The sequence below is a fragment of the Triticum dicoccoides genome, chromosome 6B (genome assembly GCF_002162155.2).
Source record: "Triticum dicoccoides isolate Atlit2015 ecotype Zavitan chromosome 6B, WEW_v2.0, whole genome shotgun sequence".
NCBI lineage: Eukaryota > Viridiplantae > Streptophyta > Magnoliopsida > Poales > Poaceae > Triticum > Triticum dicoccoides.
Genome location: NC_041391.1, coordinates 379,309,465 through 379,314,491, shown reverse-complemented (window position 1 = coordinate 379,314,491; position 5,027 = coordinate 379,309,465).

The following is a 5,027-nucleotide window of genomic DNA, read 5'->3' as shown; positions in this document are numbered from 1 at the left end:
CCCACTGGGGACACAGTCTGCTACGTGTTACAAATCATGTATACGGACTCCAACAACGCAGCCGAATACGAGGCGCTCCTACACGGTCTTCGCATGGCTGTTTCCATGGGTATACAACGCCTCGAGGTGTGCGGCGATTCGGACCTGGAAATATCCTAGGTCAATGGAGAGTTCGACGCAAAGGACCCAAAAATGGCGGCACACCAGAATGTCGTATTAACAATATCAACTCGGTTCGAGAGACTTGAATTCCATCACGTTGCTCGAGATAGTAACCAGGCAGCCAACATCCTCGCTCGCATGGGCACAAAGCGCGACCCCGTCCCACCTAACACCTTTTTGGAAAGGCTTTTCAAGCCATCCCTAGTATGGTAGGGCGAGAGCAGATAATCTAGTACGGACCTGGTCACACCCCCAGCAGCCGAAACAAGACAGATACCGTCGGGGGATCAGATATCGAAATAACACCCTCTACTCATGAGATCATGGCTGTTATCGCTCCATGGACCGAACCCTTCCCGGGCTACCTTAATAGGCAGGAGATTCCCAAAGATCAGAATGAAGCCTGTTGCATAGTTCGGCGCTCTAAGGCCTTCAAAGTGCACGAAGATGAACTTTACAAAAAGAGCACTACCGGAGTCCTTCAAAGGTGCATCTCCGAAGAAGAGGGATGACAACTCTTGGCAGAAATACATGCTGGTCTGGGCGGTCATCATGCCGCAGCGCGGGCCCTAGTAAGCAAAGCTTTCATGAAAGGATTTTCTGGCCAACGGCCCGGGCAGACGCACAGGCCCTTGTCCAATGTTGTGTTGGCTGTGAGCTTTTTGCCAACCAAAGTCATATGCCTCCTACTGCCTTAAGAACAATCCCCATTACCTGGCTCTTCGCGGTCTGGGGGCTTGATATGCACGGTCCCCTTAAAGGGAGTAGCCATAAAAAGAAATATTTACTGATGATGGTCGATAAATTCACCAAATGGATAGAGGCCAAACCAGTAAAAAAAAGCTGAAGCAGGGCCAGTGATTGATTTAATATCCGGCGTGGTTCATCATTACGGTGTCCTGCACAGTATCATCACTGATAATGGCTCCAATTATACAGCTGATGAGGTCAAAACCTGGTGCACTATGTTGGGCATTAAACTCAACTATGCATCTGTATACCACCCTCAAACAAATGGCCAAGTTGAACGGGCCAATGGTCTGATCATGAGCGGCATTAAGCCCAGACTAGTGCGCTCATAACGAGAATCCGATAAACACTGGGTTGAGGAATTAGATTCCATAGTATGGGGGCTGAGGACCCACCCAATCGAACTACCGGATACACACCTTTCTTTATGGTGTACGGCGCAGAAGTTGTGTTGCCCTGCGATATTATTCATGACTTACCTCGAGTGCGCATGTACGAACAGCGAGAAGCCAAACTATATCGGTAGGATGACCTAGACAGACTTGAAGAGGTGCCTGATGTTTCAAAGGCTCGTTCCGCATTCGATCAACAGCAAGCCAGGCGATACCAAAGCAGGGAAGTGCAGACTAAGACATATAATGTCAGAGAACTTGTTTTCCGCCTCCTGGAAAAGAAAAAGGACAAGCTCAAACCAAAATGGGAGGGTCCCTTCATCATACATGACGTCCTTATAGGAGGAGCCTACCACCTTCGCAATGCAGTGGATAATCGCCTTTAGCCGAACCCATGGAACGTCGCGCGGCTCCAAAGATTTTACTCGTAATTCAGCCTCTTTTTTACTTTGACTAGGATTTTCCCTCCTCCTCTCCTTTTTTGTTTTTCCTTTTTATATTCCGGGGAGTGTTCAGATCTACTACACTATTAGGGGTACACATCTTTAAATGTATACACCCCATTATACTTGTTGGCTTCTTTAACGAAGCTTATTATTAAAAGTTTACATTGTCTATGTCGATTGTTTTATACATCTTTTTCCATTATATGCACCTCTATGACTTAAGTTTATTCCAAGATGGGTTGCCTCGCTCCTGTGCTTATACCCTGCATTCCCGATTGTTTGGCTAGGGTGTAAAGGGTGTACCTCTGTGATTGTTACAACCGGGTTATTCGGGCTTGTACCTTAGATGGGTGAAGCCGAAATCTAGCATTCTTAAGGGAATAATTGGTCGGCAAAGAACGACGAACTGTTTTGCGTCTGCAAACAAATACGGAATAGGATGTCCGTAATTTGAGTACAAGCCTAGGCATGCATACTTCAGCATGTTGACCCAAGGAAAGGAACCCCTAACGGGACTATTTTCCTTGGAAGATGTTTCTTACGTTAAGCAGTAATATAACACAATTCCCCAAACACATTTTGTCTATTTGAGCAATACGACCGGATTGCCTGGTTTTCGGACATAATAAATATTTCTCATAGTATCCGGAAACACTCCAACTTCTTTGTTAGGAGGTTAAAGCTGAAGACTTGCGATTATAAATTTTTACAAGTCTGGCTGGAGACAAAAGTTTGATGACAAAGTAAATTGTTACATAGAATCAAACGCCTACTCTTTTTCTACATCATCTATAAGACTATCTAGCTTGTAGTCTTCTTGCGAATATTTTGCTGCAATCATAACTTGGTTATATACCAAGCTTACAGGAATTTCTTTTCCATCTGGTCCCTAAGGTTCAACTCAGGCCATGTGATTCAGATGAGTCTGGTGTAGCGCGTCTTCACCATGGCCCATGCCTCTCGCGCACCTTCCTGGCATGCCGACGTCTTCCATAACTCGAAGGGACACCGAGCACCCTTGAACAAGTCCGCCAACCCCTCCATACTTTCAGGGGCATCGGATGGACATTGGGCTTTGACCATACTCTTCATGGCTTTCCGGGCTCGCTCGTGCACTTTCGACAGTTCTTTTAGAACGTCGCCTTGAAACCCGAAGACTTCTCCTTCGTGACGACCGGTTAACAGACCTGCAAGAACGACATTATCACATCCCGTATTATAGGACCATATAAAGTCCTCTGGATGGTTCAAGAGTCATGCCAAATATGCCGCACTTTAACTTTTGATTTTCCTTCTGCGCATCCGAGAGTTGAGCCTTTAAGATCTTTATCTCTTTGGCTTCCTTATTCACTTCCTCCTCTAGTTTTATTTCTTTTTTCCTCCAGTCATTGAAGCACTCTTCATCTCTTCCAGCTCGGCGACAGCAGCATTTAACTGTGTCTGGTTTGTTTTGAGCTCTTGGGACAGTGCGCTGTTCTTTTCTTTAAGAACCTGCGGTTATAACGATCCTCAAATCGGTTAGTCTTAACCGCTTTAAGTCTCGGGGGCTACTAGTACATATCTATTAATTTTGCACAAATTTTCACCTGTATATCCTTAGAGAACATGCGAGTAACTCCCGTAGGTGTGTCCCGGGCAGCTTGGGTATATGCGTCCACAGTGCTGAGGGCGGTAAATTCCTGCTCTTAGATGGCCGGGGCGTGCAGGGTCTCTTTTAAGCCTCGATGATTCATCTCACTCTCCACTTCAGAATTGGTGACAGATACTTTATCCATATCCTCTTGAGGTGGATGAGTCGGTGCCACCCCCGCCCCCATCATAGTTGACGAGTTCAGCACCGGATTGGCCATAGCTCGGCTGGCCAGGATCTTTGGTACGGTTCACCGTGTACCTCTCCTAAAATTATAAAAGGAAGGGAAAATGACAATTCAGCTTGGTACCCAGGCATGAAGTGAGGAATATACCTCTTTGGTGATGAAGGAGGCTCAGTGGCCCTCCCGGTCTTCTTTTGTTTCACACGCTCACCCCGTGAAGGCACTGTCTTTCTTTTGGTCGCCCGTCCTTGGGTACGGCTCTCTGAGTGCCCATCCTGTAAAACGTGGTTCAGTGCGGTGGGTGAGATGTGAGCGCAGGTATCTATCTTTTAAAAATGATTTCCGAACACTTACCTTCATGAAAGGGTATAGGTCGGGGTAGTTGGCCATCATGGCTACCTCCGAGCCGCAAGGCTCGCCTGGTAATAGACTCCATCTTTGAATTCTACAAATATATCCAGATCCTAGTGGAATCCGGGGTCTTTGTTGCGAGCATTGTCCTCTGGCTGTGGAGGGGGACAACGGATGTTCTCGACTACCTTCCCTCATGACTGCTTAAAGGCAACAAGAGTAGTTGGATTAGTGAATCCCAATGATAAGGGAAAAGTAAGTGCTGACAAAGGATCAACTTACCCATTCGATGGGGTGGTACATAGAAAAGCCTTCCCGACAATTCAAGCGGGCTAATTCTTCTTCCTCCACCTTATACATGTCGGCTAGCATGGCAGCCAGAGCAGCTTGGTTGTCCGGATCCTCTCACCTATAACAAGATGCATCGTCCTCCCTGTTATAGCACCATAAAGGGGCTACTCTGGATTCAAGAGGCTGGATGCATTGTTTAATTGCGATGGCCATGACCTTGATGATGGAGAGTCCGGAATGGGCAAGGAGTTTGATATTGCTAACCAATCTCATTACTTCCGCACTATCCTCTTGCTGGGGGAATTTGGGCGCCAGTTAAGCAGCTTCTTCAGAGGAGCACTGGAGAATTTGGGAAGACCACACCGAACAGGGTCCAGAAGGGGGACATCCTCGATGTAAAACCATTCCGAAGACCACTCTTTGTATCCCCTCCTCGGAGTCCCAACAAGGTAGCCGGATCCGGCTGCACGCCATAGTTTGGCGCCACCCACTTCAAATATAGAACCTCCACCTTGATGGCGGGGGACGAGGCAAAAGAGCTTTCTCCCTAGTTCGAAATGAGCCTCGCAGCCTAAAAATAATTCGCAGAGAGCGACAAAACCAGAGATGTGCAGAATAGAACCTGGCGTGAGATTGTGCAGCTGGATCCCATAAAATTCCAATAGACCCCTAATGAAGGGGTGGATTGGGAATCCTACGCCTCTTAGGAGGAACGAAATGAAGCACACCCTCTACTCTTGGCTGGGGTTGGGGAAATTCTCGGCTAACACATCGTCACCCACGGAAGCTAATCACGCCCGCACAGGGACTTGATCCACGGG